The sequence below is a fragment of the Carassius auratus genome, chromosome 42 (assembly GCF_003368295.1).
Source record: "Carassius auratus strain Wakin chromosome 42, ASM336829v1, whole genome shotgun sequence".
Taxonomy (NCBI): domain Eukaryota; kingdom Metazoa; phylum Chordata; class Actinopteri; order Cypriniformes; family Cyprinidae; genus Carassius; species Carassius auratus.
Window position 1 is genome coordinate 4,792,432 of NC_039284.1, and position 16,697 is coordinate 4,809,128.

The 16,697-nt window shown below is 35.6% G+C and overlaps 1 pseudogene; it reads left to right on the top strand.

Moving 5' to 3' along the window:
* The first annotated feature begins 767 nt into the window (after positions 1–767).
* The window catches only part of LOC113060454 (ribokinase-like), a 44,641-nt pseudogene continuing 28,711 nt past the window's right edge, over positions 768–16,697 (top strand).

Here is a 16,697-nt window from a genome sequence, read left to right on the forward strand (position 1 = left end):
CTAAAAACATTTTAACATACTGTCTCTGATTGTAAATAAAATGCACATGACTCCTCTAACAAGATTTTACTAGCCTAACTGGATATTATTGTTCCCAGCTCTGCACATTATAACTAGTAATTTTTCAGATTGTCCTCCAGACCCACTTTCATATTTATTGCAATTTTATGCACTCCCTAAAATAATAATAAAAAAACTGCAGTCTGTAATAATAAATCTATACTTATAACACATTATTAAATAGTTTCTCCAACATGTAGAGGCCAATGTAACTGTGCACAGATGGTAATATCTATCAAAGGGTCATGCCCACACAGCAAAACACTTCAAGGGATTCAAACAATTTAAACTGATTTGAATCTAAGTATTCGTAAAATGTAGCCTGGACTTCAGTTATTTTGAGAAAATGTAGGCTGTTCCTTAGCCGCCGGCAGGCTTTTACAGTTCCCTGAGGCCTGCTGAGAGATTTGAGCAGATTAACACTCTACTATTCACATACGTTGCCTACATGCAAGGGATTGAATTAATGAAGGATTTCCATGGTTGTTGTCAATCACGTGATCCAGTCCTCAAATAATAATCCACATTAGTGCAGGCATGTTCAATCTAGAGCGTAACTACCAATAATTAACCATTTAAATGTTGCTCTTCAATTTATTTTTTCTTTCTCATTATTTGATTAAACATTTCCGTAAATAATGTACATTTATGAGTTTCAGTTATCTAATGTTGTAGTTTGTATCTATTCAATCTATTTTATTTAGGACATGTCTGAAGATGTGAGTGTTTTTAGTGGCGGGCTCTTGTATGACTGACTTAGTAAGGTAAGTCATCAAAGAATCTCATTGTCTCAAGTGAAAATGGGCTCAAGGCAAATATGTCCTCCCATGTTTAAAATGTGGGGGCAAAAATGCTTTTGTAATGCATTACTCTGTCCTGAAGAACGAAAAGTGATTGCAGGAAAATCGACTGTGCCAACAAACAATAGAGAGCCATGTAATCATACTGCATATGTACCAGCTGGTTATGAACCATGCATTCTAGCAGAGCATTTTCACATTATGATATCTTGTGAATTATTTACTAATCGTAATTTCATGCATAACAGTTTTTTTTGTTTTTTTTGTTTTTTTTGATCAAGAAATTAACATTAACTGCATTGCATAATGAACAAGTGTCCACCCTCTATTATCATCTTAATGCTCAATCCTCAGATATTGTCCTATATGATGATTTCATGCTCATGTGACAAACTCACACTGGAAGTGGAACATATTCCACATGCAGATGGCAGACTTTTAAGTTTATAAAATAACTCTGAGATTAATTAGTCCTTCCAGCAGGAACCAAATAAGGTCCAGCAAAGGCAGATTTGGGGAACTGCCTTCTGTTCTGCCTGCTCTGTCTATTATTAATATTTCCCTAAGGAACTGATTCACCGCTCACTGGTCACAATTGCCGCCGGCAAGTTTTTTTCATCGTCAAGTGTGTCCCAGTCATCTTTTCTGCAGTATTTACAGCTCAGGTGAACCTTTTGACGGGACGTGGCCTAATCCTGGAGTTGTGCAAAATGGTTCAAAGATTATTCATTTGATATTTTTAGACAGCACAGGTAAAGTAACATAAAGATAATGGAACATTTAGTTGTTTTGCTCACAGAGCTGTTTAACCATGCTAAGCACTTTCCACACATTACTTAACTAAGTCATACTCATTTCTTTCGTTGTCATTCTACAAGTGCTCAAAACAAATGACCCATTATGAAAAAATCCAATTGCTCACATATTTTTATCATTCAAAAATCCCAGTCATCACTGTTGGCCTTTGAACAGAAGAGATTGCATCAATTAGGCAATAGTTTTGATGGGAAGTGTGTGTTTGTTTTTCAACAGGCTGTTTTTTTGGAGGGTGGCTGACACATTTCACCCATTAAAGTGCTTTGCGTGGCTTTGATGTGTAAAATCCAGTTTTGTTTGTGGCTTGTGTTTGTGACAGTCAAACGGAATCAGACACGAATTGTCTCGTGTGGAACATCTGTGTGTTTGTGATGAAGCCAGACAGTGCCACCTGCTGATTACAATTTGAACAGATTAGCGTGCCTTCACTGGAGCCTTTACTATCTTCTCTTGCTAAGAGATGTTAGTCAAGAGTGTGTATGTGGCACACTCAAACTCTTTATTCTCTTGGCTCAGGTCTCAAATGTCCCTATAACACTAAACAATAACAATTAACCTCAGGCACCTTATGTTTGGTTGGTTCAAATTGTAATAGATGTAATAGACTGTAATAGATATATTATTACTGGTAAAAGCATAATTTAGCAACAAGTGATGACTGTATAGATGAACCATGATAAGTCAAAGATACTTTGAAGAATACCTTTGTACCATATACATAAATAGATGTACTGTGGTACTATTTAGTATTGTTTTGATAGTGTTGTATTCATAGTTTAATATGTGTGTTTATCCTTAAAGTATGTTTATTATGGTACACGAAAAAGGTGTAGGATGTATTTTCACTCAGGAGTTGTAAGTAAATTTCACAAATGATTACAAAGAAATGACCAGTTACCTGCAATTACTTGAATTAAAGAAGAAATTCTGAAGTAGAAAGACTGAACTATTATTTTCTTGTGAATAATAATAATAATAAAATCTAATAATCTTACAACATATATATATATATATATATATATATATATATATATATATATATATATATGTAAAATATTTACAGTGTACTTAATAATTATCAAATTAATACAACATGGAATGTAAAATAATATCCTACTTCAAAGACTACTGTCAATTGACCAAATGGAAAAACATGGTCATAGCACTTATAAAAATAAACAAAAATAAAATAAACTTAAATTACTAAACAGTTTATATTTTCATTATTATTTTTATTTAGTTTGTTTATTTAGTTTATTTTTATTTAGTTTGTTTGTTTTCAATAAATTCTTGCTCCTCCTGTCACCCCATGGACTACAATGTACATTATTGTGTTGCTCCAGGGTTGCTGTTGCTGTTTTCTGTCCTTTCTAGTAAACAGCTGCTTGCACCGCAACCTATTACACAGAACACCTGTTGTGTGTTTTTTTTTTTGCACAAAAAAAAAGTTACGGCATTTGTATCAGATTTGGTTTGTGGGAGAATGACTGTTGCTCATTAAACAATAGAGGAACTGTAAGCGAGGATTTAGGGTGAGGCCAGTCTGTCTCTAACCTGCGACAGAGACAATGACTCAGTCACACACACTTGGGTAAATATTGGGTACAGGTTGTGAAGTAGAGCATGCATTCTCATATTGCAGACTAACTGAAACAATTAACAATTTATTATTGAGAGTTACCTGTTAACAATACATTATGAATGTATTTATTTATCGCCTTATTCCTTTAATTTATTCATTTACTTTACATGAAGTATTTAATTTCACTCAAGTAAATTCTCCATTATTTCTTCATTTGTTTTATCTTTATCAACATAATTTACCACAGTTAATTAAAAAACATCATAACCAGTTGAAATCTGTTCACTTACTACTCCTTTTACTGAAATCTCAGCAGGATTTTAACATCCTCATTGACTTCCTGTAATATTCCCGCAACTAACCACACCACACAAACAACACACAAGTGAAAAACAACTTTATCTGCCTACTCTGCCATCACATAAACATGGGCTCCTGGAGACTTGGATTGGGGCCAGACCGTAACTAGATGTCTGAGATTGAGGGGGTTTTTCTGTTGTTCAGTAGAATGAGTAATAGCTGCTAGTTCTGCTCGGGTGAAAGGCTGATGGACCCCGCTCCCAAATGTCACGCACCAAGGCGGCACAGCAATTAGCTTTTTAGGTAGTTCAGGGCACCTGCCTTAGATTTAGAAGGGCTCAGGATGTCATGTCATATTATTTTCACTTACAGCTCACAGACATAGCGTGTTTCCAGTAAAAGGCCCTTTCATTTAAACAACATGGACTTTGAGAACTGACTGAATTGCCCATCTGTCGTTCCTTTGAAATCAAATTGCATAGCAGTACAAAGATTGAACACCCACAATGCATTAATTCATCAATTTTAAACTTAAAAATGTAAAATTAAGGAAACTCAGTAGGTTGCTTTTAATATAAACTTTGTGTATTAAAATTATTTTGAAAGGAAAATCTACCTAGAATTTCCTTATATATGTACTTAAAGTATAGTTCACCCAAAAAGGAAAATCTTGTTGTCAATTACTCATCTTCATGCACTTTCAAACCTTTAGGACTTTCCTTTTTTTAACTGTGTAACCCAAAAGAAGGTTTTTTGAACTTTTTGTCAATATAATTAAAGTAATATTTCAATTAAAACAATAAAATAAATAATAATAAAATAATAACAATTAATAATAATAATAATAATAAAAAACTAATAATTTGACTTTTTTTTCAAATAATGTTCTTTTGTGTTACACAGAAATGGTTTAGAAAAATGTGAATAAAAGATGACAATTTTATTACAAGCACAATTAAATGTGGATTATTTTTACAACCTAGTCCAATATGTGGTTCTGTGAGTCAGGCCCCTTGCTTCCCAAGGCTGGAGAGACGATACATGGACACAGGTTCTTTTGGTATTGTTTTTGGTGGTAAAGGGGCCAATCAGTGCATCCAAGCTACATGAATGGGGGCCAAGACTGCTATGGTGTGCAAGGTACCCTATGGCCTGCTTTCCTGAACATCCTAAATAAATGAATATAGCCTGTAGTACACATAGACACAAAAAGTTTCATTTGATACCCAGAAATTCATGTATTTCACCAAGATATAAAGCTCTTCATTTTTTTCAGTGCAAAGACCCCAATCAATATCGAAGCATATGCAGTGTATAAAAATAGACTGTGCTTTCAGAAACATTCAAAGAGAGATCACACTTCAAAGACAGGAGCCAGGTAGTGAAGGGTCTCCGCTGCTGGGGATTAGGATCCCATCCTTGGCATGTCTTTACCAGTGTGGGATAAAAGCAGACCCAGTTAGGGAAAAAGGAAGCCTTTTGCCCCACTGAACGTCTCATAGAGAGAAAGAGGGAGAGAGGTGGAGATTAAAGTTATATTTGTAGAGTGGAGGCGTTTGTTTGGGGATGCTATATCTGGAAGGCTTGGTCTGATATAGCAATGCAGAACTTTGACCGGTCAGCGAGTTGCTAGAAAATACCATCTCAAGTTCAGCTTTTCATCTTTGGTTGATTCTTCTCTTTAGGTAGGCAGAGACGAACAAAAAAAATAAATAAATAAATAAATCTTGCTTTGAAGAAGTTTAGATATTTTTACCTGAAAACAAGACAAAAAGGACTCTCAGTTGTGCAGATCAGTTCTGATCTTGGAACACCTTGCAGTGCATTTTGCAATCTGATAATGACATAATTGAAAATATGTTGTCCCTTACTGTAATTATATATATATATATATATATATATATATATATATATATATATATATATATATATATATATATATATATATATATATATATGTTAGTTGTAGTTTAACTTATTACTTTTTATAATTAATTAATTGTATTATTTATTTAAGCTGTCATTTAGAATTTATCATATATTTAAATGAGGCATATGCTCAAGCTACAGTGTTAAAATTGCATATGTACTGTCTCTATTATCATAATTTATAAACACAGTAAAATATTTTAAATGAGCATTCAGACTTATTCAATTCAGTTTTTAAATACGGTAAGCAATTTAGGTTAACCGCTTCTCTCTCTCTCTCTTTGGCCTATGTAGAACAGACAGAAAATGCTGCAAACTGGAGCTGTAAATGACACAGGTAAAAATTAAATTGGTCTGGGTACCGAGCTCTGCTGCATGTCCTGAGTTTTGAAAGCCCCTAAAATAACATAAATGCCACTAAGTACTCTTCTGAATGAGACATGGATGAGTGAGAAGCTCTCTACCTGTGTCCAGCTCGCCCACGCAGGGTAATTTTAGACCCAGTTTAATGTAGCGCTGCTTGGACTTAAAGAAAGGTGACATAACCAGTCTGCCTCTAAATGTAAGGCCTACTGCACTGTAAATGTCATGGTTTAGTGATCCAGCTTAAGTGCTGAGCCTTGTAGAAGTCCACTAGCACCACAGTGAGCACTCAAAGAAGAGCTCTGTTTGGTGTCATGATCACCATATATTCATCCCAGCTTCCTGTGTAAATAATACAGCGATGTGAATTAGAATAATTATGTTGCGGGCTAACAGGAAAGCTTTAATGAGAAAAAAAAACTATATATATATGTAATATCTTCTGACTCTGCACTGTGGTTTTCCGAATGTTCAAGTCAGCTCTTTATTTGTGCCTGTCTGTATGTGACACTATAGCAAGATATTTTTATTCTGTTTTTTAGAGCCACTGTATTTTCCTATGGTGTAACAGTCACAAATGCATTTATTATAAATCTGGATTCTAATTACCAGTAATGTTTCCTTGAATGTTTATATGCATCCTGTGGTCATGGTTAATATATTGTCGTATTGTCGTATATGATATGCCGTAGTGATTGTTGCTGGTGCCAATATGCTTTTGGGGCAAGAGGAACTGCAGCGGGCACTAATCGCCATAGTAAATGCAAAGGTGCTTGTTTGCCAGCTTGAAATCAACCAAGATACATCACCTCAGGCCTTGAGAATGTCCAGAGAGAACCATGGTCAGTCATGCATCTTGGCTTCATATCTTAATATACTTGACTGTATCACCCCACTTCCTGTTTCTCAGACAACTCTTTCTTCAAGTTAAGTCAAGTAAAACTTTTTACAATACACTTTGTTTTAAAGTGTCTTTACACAATATCATGATGTTAATGTTTATAATACTTCCATGCATTATAGTAACATTTAGAAGATTTGAGCTGGGTAATAATATAGTTTACAATTTGCAACAAGACAAACAATCAAGCAGTTGAGATATGCACTGTATATATTTGGCCCTATGCGAGTATGTATCCAATTATACATCCAACAAATGTAACTATATTATGGATCTGTATCTGGGGCTCTAGTTGTCCTGGTCTCCGCTGTCTTTCAGGGCAGTAGAGGTCCTTTCTAGGTGCTGATCCACCATCTGGTCTGGATACAGACTGGATCTGGTGGCTACGGTGACCTCAGAATAAGAGAGAAACAGACTAATATTAGCGTAGATGCCATTCTTTTAATGATGTAGCAAGTACATTGGGTACTGGGGTCTGGGGTCAAGGCATACAGACATGTCAAGGAATTTGGCTACAGTTGCCGTAATCCTCTTGTTAAGCCACTCCTGAACCACAGACAACGTCAGAGGCGTCTTACTTGGGCTAAGGAGAAGAATAACTGGACTGTTGCCCAGTGGTCCAAAGTACACTTTTCAGATGAGAGCAAGTTTTGTATTTCATTTGGAAACCAAGGCCCTAGAGTCTGGTGGAAGGGTGGAGAAGCTCATGGCCCAAGTTGCTTAATTTCCTGTGTTAAGTTTCCACAGTCTGTGATGATTTGGGGTGAAATGTCATCTGCTGGTATTGGTCCATTGTGTTTTTTGAAAACCAAAGTCACTGCACCTCTTGGTATTGTCAAGAGGAAAATGAGAAACAAGATACCAAAAAAATGCAGATGAGCTGAAGGCCACTGTCAAAGAAACCTGGGCTTCCATACCACCTCAGCAGTGCCATAAACTGATCACCTCCATGCCACGCTGAATTGAGGCAGTAATTAAAGCAAAAGGAGCCTTTACCAAGTATTGAGTACATGTACAGTAAATTAACAGTAAATTAACATACTTTCCAGAAGGCCAACAATTCACTAAAAATGTTTTATTATTATTATTATTATTATTATTATTATTATTATTAAATTGTAGAGAGTGAATTGGTGGGTTTTTGTTAAATGTGAGCCAGAATCATCACAATTTAAAGAACCAAAGACATAAACTACTTCAGTCTGTGTGCACTGAATTTATTTAATACACGAGTTTCACAATTTGAGTAGAATTACTGAAAGAATTAACTTTTCCACGACATTCTAATTTATTGATATGTACCTATATCCAGCTTTATATGGAGAGCTGTAAAATAAAACAGTTTACATTTTTGTGAAAATCACAAAGCCAAGATTAGGTATATAGTGTTTATTGCTTTATGTGAGTAGTATACTGTATGTTCGCAGGTACAGTTTCAGCATTCAGTTTTCAGTTACAGCCTTACCCTTTAATAAAGTCCATGTCTTACTGTTTTTCATAAAATAACTTGTTGTTCCACAATGTCGTGATATTCTCTCTGTATATTCTCCAATGGGTTACATGAATGCAATAGTTTAATCGTTTATCAACAGTAGTTTAATACCTTTTCCTTTTCTTCCAAAAACTCTCACTCCCACTTTCTAAAAACTATTTTTAGCTCCTTATACTGAATGATTGGTGAGAGCAAAGCACGACTCTTTCCTCCCATGGAAAGTAACACAACAGGCTGTGTCTCAGATATTATTAGCACCTTCTATGTTCAGGTCCCCACTGATCAGAGACACCCTGTATCCTTGTCATGGAGATGCACAATGATGCAACAAGCCTATTCCACAGATGGATGACACAGATGGATGCCCCCCTCCCCACACCAACGCACCTCGATATTCACATTCACCACCTCAGAATTTCCCAGATACATGCTGTTTAGCCCATTAGCGGGCCATATTAAGTGTTAAGAGACAGCCCATTAGCCCAGATTATGCGCCTATCACTTGGGATGAATTCATCAGACAATGACGTGCGCAAATAGCACTTAGCCGGAGCTCAAGGCTTGGATTACGCACATGCCACCCCCACAGACTCACTGGAGAAGAATCCGAATACTGTTGTCCTAACCGCATTTTCAAATAAATGAATATAAGGACCATTTTGCCTCGATTCTCTCCTCAAGTGTAATTAGTTAACTTCAAAGCTTCTATGTAGTTAACATGTAATTTCATACTTGAGATTGGCTACATTTAACTTGTACTTCTGTTGTTTCTCATTGAGTTTTATAAAGCATCTCTGAACAGTGAACTCTCACTCATTCATTCATCCCATATACTCGTTAGTTTTGCCGCTTATTTTCCTTCATTATTTCTCTCTTCTTCCATATTACATTGTCCACTTATTTATGCACTTGTTGCTCACAGAAGAGATGAGTTTCAGTTGTTTCTTGAAGATTGTGAGGGATTCGGCTGTCTGGATGGAGTTAGGTAGGTCATTCCACCAACAGAGTACGGTGAAAGAAAACGTAAGCCACGACTGGAAGACAGTGCAGAGAGATCAGAAGCAGTGTGACATGGGCTCTCTTGGGCTCATTGAAACCAAGACATGCTTCTGCATTCTGACTCATTTGCAGAGGTCTGAGTGCACTTGTTGGAAGTCAAGCCAGAAGAGCAATGCAATAGTCCAGCCTAGAAATGACGAAGGACTGGACGTGAAGCTGCATTGCATGTTTTGTTAGGAAGGGTCTGATCTTCCTGATGCTGTGTTGTACAAACCTGCATTATCATGCTGATTTTGCAATATGAGCCTTAAAGGTCAGCTGATCACCAAGGATCACCCCAAGATTCCTGAACGAACATGATTTTTGTGGAATATAGCATGCCAGTCATACATTTATTGTACTTTCATGCTGTTTCTTTGCGTTCTTTGGAGCTTGGCAGCCTAAATCACCATTCATTTTACAGTTTTAATTAGAAAATACCACCTAGGACAATCTTTAAAATATGAATATGAACTAAAAACACAAACTTTCAGGTGTGAATTTTGTTGAAAACACAATGGTTTAACGTGTAAGGCCAAGGAGATGTCATTCAGTGAATTTCAAATGTTATTTAGGGGAAGGGAATATGATAAGAGGATGACAATTCTTACATCCAATATGAACATATTTTTCTAGTAAAGATCATCTTCAAACCTGGGAGAAATTGTTCAGCAGAAATGTTCCTTATGACATACTAAATATTCCCACCTCTGAAATTGCGTTGTTTACTAAGCTAACTAGAAATCCCCTGAAAGACAGGAAGTAAGATGTTTGGTTACAGTTACTTCCTGTGGTTGAGTTTTACAAAACATTTTAAGTTTAGGGCTAAGAGAAGAAAAGAGAAAAGGAACTGATAGCCAAAGTTTGACGTTGTTATGAAACTACGGCTATGTTGAGAAAGGAGCAGAGTTTGATTATATCAAATCAAATGAATGCAAGTAGCTCAGAGGGCAAGTTTCATACTGACTGTCTGACGTGAACTGTGGTATGCATGCACACCGCTTATAATATCTCATAACAATAGTTTGACATCATAGAAATTATTTACCTTGGTGTTTATATTTTTACATGGCACAGTATTTGCATCACTTTTTTTCTAAGGAAAAAAAGAGCTTATGTAACCCAATATCTGGGTTATATGATATCTGTATGTATGACTTCTATATAATATATGAATAATATTTTCTGTGTCTCTTACCATTTTAATCCATCTCCAGCTATTGCAGACCTGTTTTCTGATTTCTACAAAGCATCTGATGTTTTCTGCTGCAATAAGTCTGAGGTGAAAAACAACATTAGTCACATCGCATACAAAATATCACATAAACAGGCTAAATTTGCTCCACATTGCTATGGTTTTGTGGGTGGTTGCCAGGGTATTGCTATGTTTAGGTGCTCAGAATGATATTATTATTATTATTATTTTTTTTTTTTGCTCGTGTGCTGACATTTTAAAGTAAAATATGTCATTATAAAGTTATAAATGAACATTAAATAATGCATACTAATTCCAAAAAGCAGTCTGACATTAACTTTGAACCCAATGCATTAACCTGAAAGAGCCTATTTTCCAAATAGGTCTTCAGGTTCGTTGAAGAAGGCAACTAGAGTTCAACGAGAGCTCAGTTACCTTGCCTGGTCATGACCTGCATAATAGAAACACAATACAACAGCCCAAAAAGTCACCTACCTGCCAAATTCAAGAAATTACGGGGTTGGCTGTTGTGTCTTACAGTAACTGTTATGTTTGGAGCCACCCTCTTTCACATCGGGGCAGGGCGAGATGACAGACAAGGGATTGTATTGATGGGAAACAGTAAAGTTAAAGCAGCCACAACCAGGCAGGCAGATGCACAGATGGTGTGTCAGTGTGGCCTGGGGCAAAAGTTCCAGTGTGACTGAAAGTTTGAACCAGAGTGCTCCGTCGGGGCAGCTTTGATGTGGCTGGGAGGTTGGAGGGCGAAAAATGTACAGGTGGGACTTAAAAGCGAGAGCCCTCAGTACAAATCAACCCCTTAGAGTCGTCCCAGCGCACACATTCGTGTACACGCTTGGCTCTCCCTCGACGACTTCAGTTGAAGAGTGAATGGTGAATCATCAGTGGTTTACAGAAGCAGATAGGCACACATTGATGAGTAATGTGTGCACTTTTCTGTTTTGGCAGCCAGCTAGGAAAGATTGATGGCAAAGCTTCAAATACACAAAACAAAAGGGATACTAATTGACCTGATCTTTCAGTTCTATCTTCACTTTTTTGGTGGGCTTGAGTGGGGGCTATCCTTCACACCTGCAGCAAATAAAATAAAATAAAATAAAATAAAATAAAATAAAATAAAATAAAATAAAATAAAATAAAATAAAATAAAATAAAATAAAATAAAATAAAATAAAATAAAATAAAATAAAATAAAATAAAATAAAATAAAATAAAATCCATGTTGTTATTTAGTAATCTAGCCAAGTCAACATTTTAGCCAACCTATTAAACATTTTTTGCAATGAGGTTAAATGTGTTAATAGAAATAATGCACTTTGTGTCATGAACTAACAATGAACACAACAACATGAACAATTTTATTTTTATACATATATCATATATCAGTCTTGTTTAAAAAAAAATAATGCTAATGTTTTTGTTAATTCGGCTTTTTTATTTTTTTTTTGTATTACCTAATATCACTGTCTCAAACTTGAAAAAAATAATATTAAACTAGATTTATAAATGCTAAAGAAGTATTGCTCAATAATTGCTGGTCCATTGCTGGTCCATGATGCAATAAACTGTTGTAATATTGTGTTAATGCCAACTTTAAGTCACTTAAACCAGGTTCTCTTTAAACTGTTGCTCAGCTATGACAATACTTGATCTGAAAATGAAAACTGTTAATTTGCATGCTGCATGCATGCTGTGGCTGAGAATACAACACGACCTTGTATTGCTTTCTAAACTTTGCCCTGATACATTTCAGAAAGCAATTACACATTCAATTTATTATGCTAAGCATTTGGACATATAGTTTGCTTCTGGCAACTGTATCTGTATTTTAGAATGCAAACATATTAGCATAGTTGCATTTTAGCTATTAGCAGAACTGTTATTAGCATAAATGTTTCCTCATTATTTTGTGGTGTTCCTCTTAGGCAGAGCTGTTGACGGGTCTGTCCGTTACCTCAATGGTTGTGGTTCGGTTATTGTCACCTTGGGGCCACAGGGCTGAGTGATGTGTCAGTCCACCAACATGGCCCCGAAACACATTCCCAACACTACAGTGACTGTTGCAGCTACTACGGTAAGACTGCAGTTGTTAAAATTGCAGGTATTTGTATTACAGTATATTAATTTTGTAATTTAAGTGTTTCTACACTTAAAGTACATCTAATCATCCTTTTTATGCAGCAAACTTGGATTTAAAACTGTTCAGGCACTTGAAGTATGAAGGAGAAGAAATGTATCATGAGGCAAATTGAGCAGATATATCTGGTGCTCAAAGCCTGTGACTCATCACCACACACTAGGGTACTTCTTGAGGACGTTCTCTAAGGCCCTGTCCACACAGAGACGGTTTTAGCTGTATACGCACACATTTTGTATCGTATAGGCATCTTGTCCAGATGGATTCTGTGTTTTGGGAGAATGAAACCGATATTTTTTGGGGGAATTTTTTTTTGGGATAAATCTGAAAACGGCACCCTTGCATTTTTTTTGTGGACAGTGAATCCATATATTTTCTGAAAGTATGACGTAATCATCCCCCATCTCGCACCGAGTCAGACAATGCTACGTCACGTAACAGCAACAAAAACATGAAAAAAAATGAACAATTGTCTTTTTATTGACTAACATTAACACAGATGAATAAATGTATTGTTCCATGTTCGTTTATATATTCCACATGCAAAGTTTATGCACATAGTCTAAGTCTTCTTCTCTGTTTTTAGTGTATCTCTGTGACAGAATTACAGCGACACATGCTGGTCTGGCATGTTTACTACATCGTTTTGTGTCAGTCTCGTGGTTTTGTCTGGACACAGATATTTCTTGAGACGAGGAGAAAAAAAATGGTTTGGATAGGGAAAGCTATGGCTTTGTGTGGACATAGCCAAACACTTTACTCTTTGTTATAACAGCATGCCCAATTCATTGAGTTAGTCTCACAAAAGAAAAACTTAGAGATATCAGGTCCACTTTTCAATTTATTCTGGCCAAGAACCGCCCACTTACATAGAAAGAGGGACACAACTACAAATATAGTCTAGAATCTTTTCAGAAGGAAAAGTTTTATTAAAGACAAAACTCATTAAACAAAGAATATAAAATTTTGCTTAAGGATATTGCTGCTTAACTGCCTTTCATTATCTTAAATGGTGAAAACATATTGACACATGGTAACTATTGATATTGATAACAGCTAATGATAACACCCATGCACAAATCAGACTGGTTAGATCTTATAGAGCACATCAGATAGTCCGTGACTGGTTCACCTGAAGCTAAAACTACATGACACAGTATCTGAGAAAACCAGGAGTTTTTATAGCCCTATTTATTTGTCATACCACTACAGTTATCTGTCATTTCTTACTAAAACATCTCACTGTTGTTACAAGTTCAGTCTGGAGTTCTACGTATATGTTAATTGAATACGACTTCTTTGCCTCATATTTTTGTGAATCTGACATCAACCTCATACTAATTATGGATGTGGTTTTTCTGGTTTCTTTTCTGATTGTAATCTCTGTAGACGCTTACTCATATCACACCTGGATTTGCAAATTCTGGCGTCATCACAACTAATATTTCCTGTTTATTTTATTGCCCTCTAAAATGTTTGAAACACCTAAGGGAGTCTTGTGAAGAACAGCACAATCAATCATTAGTCACATATTAGATTGCGTCAAGCCAGAAAGGAAAGTGGACTCATCATAGTGTGATGCAAGTTTAGCAAAAATATGTCCCGTCAGTGACCATGTAACTAAAATTCCAAGAAATATAAATAAATAAGTGATTTATTTGGAGAAGTTCTGAGATATAAATGGGGATTTTCATCATTAATCCATAAACCCTGTCATTTTCAGTAGAATAAGCAGTGGATTCACAGCAAGATTCTTGTGTGACCATATCTATATTTTTTTACTTATTGTTATCTCATTTAGTCAAGGATTTTTCTGTAAATCACTGCAAATACATACAGAAAGATAACAGTTAAATCAAACTTTTCTCTGGTGATTTACTCCTCCAGTGGTGTAACTCTGGTGGACCTATTCAATGATTTAGTCTGCATTAACTCTTCAACTAACCACCAAGGATAAATACATTCAGAAAGTCTTCCAGTTTTGTAGACATTCACATAAAGACCAGTCACTAGTCAAGCAAATATAATTACACACACACAGAAAAAATGAGAGACCTCACAGCATTTCACCACTGGATTTACACAAATCTTTTCAATTTTTAAGAAGTGTTTTCTCAACATTTCAATACTGAAACAACTAGTGATGAACACATTAATTTTTATTTGAATTAATCACTCAGTGTGTTATGTAATCATGTACTGTATCACTGTTTTTGGATTTTTTTTTTGTTTTTGTTAAAACACATTTAAATGCACAAATTCATGTTAATTCTTATTTACATGTAATGCAGGGTACTCAGACCTGAGATTTTAATGTAATCATTTAATAATTAAGGAACACATTTGTATATTCACGATTCAAAAGTAATCTAAAAGTAATTAAAAGTAGTCTGATTACTCAAAATGTGTAATGTAATAGATTCGATATTAACAGAAAATGTTGTTGTGTAATTTGGAATCAGTAACAGACTACAATTTGTAAGTAATCTAGCAAGCACAGCCAATGTAGTACCAGAACATCAGTTTTGAGAAAGGTTTGTCAAATTTCAAATTCACTATTGTGATATGTTTGTTTTAAAGTTTATTTTTCCTTCATTTTTTTTTTTTTTTTTGTCTGCAAGCCATTTAATTTTCCAACAACTGCAGTTATTATGAGCAATATTCACATATTATTTACAGTATGTGCAAGATTTTGTGAGTGGCACATACTGATGCAAGTGTTGGCTTTATAGAGAATTTTAGTCAGTGTGTATTGTGTATGGTTGTGCATAAATAAAATTTACAAATCTTATCTTCAAATTTACAAATCTCAGAGTCCAATCCAAAGGGAGATATTTCGTTTAAAAATATATATTTTCAAGAACTACAACAAATGGCTCGTTTGGACTACAGCTTTTGTTTTCTGGCTTTTATGATATCACAAAACTGCCATTATAGTATCATTAAAATAATTCCCGCTTACGGAAATTTGAACGGGTGGGGAGGGGGTGGGTTAGGGAGAGCTCCTGGTTAAAATGCTTGGTTGAATGCATCAGACAAGACGACGACCAAGAAGTGCTGCTATAAGTATTGTTTTGATTGATCCTTTTCCCCCAACTACTTATTTCACTTCTGTTTCAGTTCTTATAACCTATTGTTACTATATGTTTCCATATCCCTACTATCACTGCCAATTACAAACCATGCATTACACACTGTAGGCAGCGCAACCCTAACAACACTTTACCTAGAGTGTTGGTGTGTTCAAGTCCTCCTGGGAAGTTCGTACGCACGAGGTGGGAAGTCATGCTTATGACGGCATGTGTGTTCAAGTCACTTTCATCGGAGCAAGATGGCGTGTACTTTCTCTTAATTAAAAACACAAAAATACAGCAATGTTCTTTAACTCTTGTTCTAGAAAATTAAGAACAAAGAAATGTGCATTAGGTACGCTTCGTTTTTTAATGTTTATATTATTTTATGAAGCTGCTGCCAACTTAATTGTTACAATTTGCATTGTTATATTATAATGCCATCATATTATGCATCGTCGATTAACTTACTGCGCTGTAAATAGAAAAGCCTGACAATATCACAGCTAAATACCTTTAAGTATTGTCTATTCCGCCATGTTAATCACTGACACGCCCCCAACTCGTACAGATCAGGGCTTAAAGAAAATCCCGAGCTCCCCACTGGTATTTACGATATTGTGGTGGTGTTCATGTGCATTCAACTCGGAAATACGATCTGAATGAGATGACTTGAACTGCTAATATATGCTGCTAATACACTACTTTCTTTTTCTATTGGTCTCCGGAATTGCCAGTCCGCTGTAAACAAAGCCGATTTCATTACATCTATTATTAGTCATTAAAAGCTAAATCTCATGGCCCTGACAGACACCTGGATCAAATCAGAGGACACTGCTACACCTGCAGCACTCTCCAATCATTTTGTTTTTTCCCACTCCCCTCGTTTGACTGGAAGAGGTGGAGGTACTGGTCTGCTTCTCTCTAATGATTGGAATTTTAATCCTTTACCATCTTTGGGTATCATCAGCTCCTTTGAATTTCATTCAGTT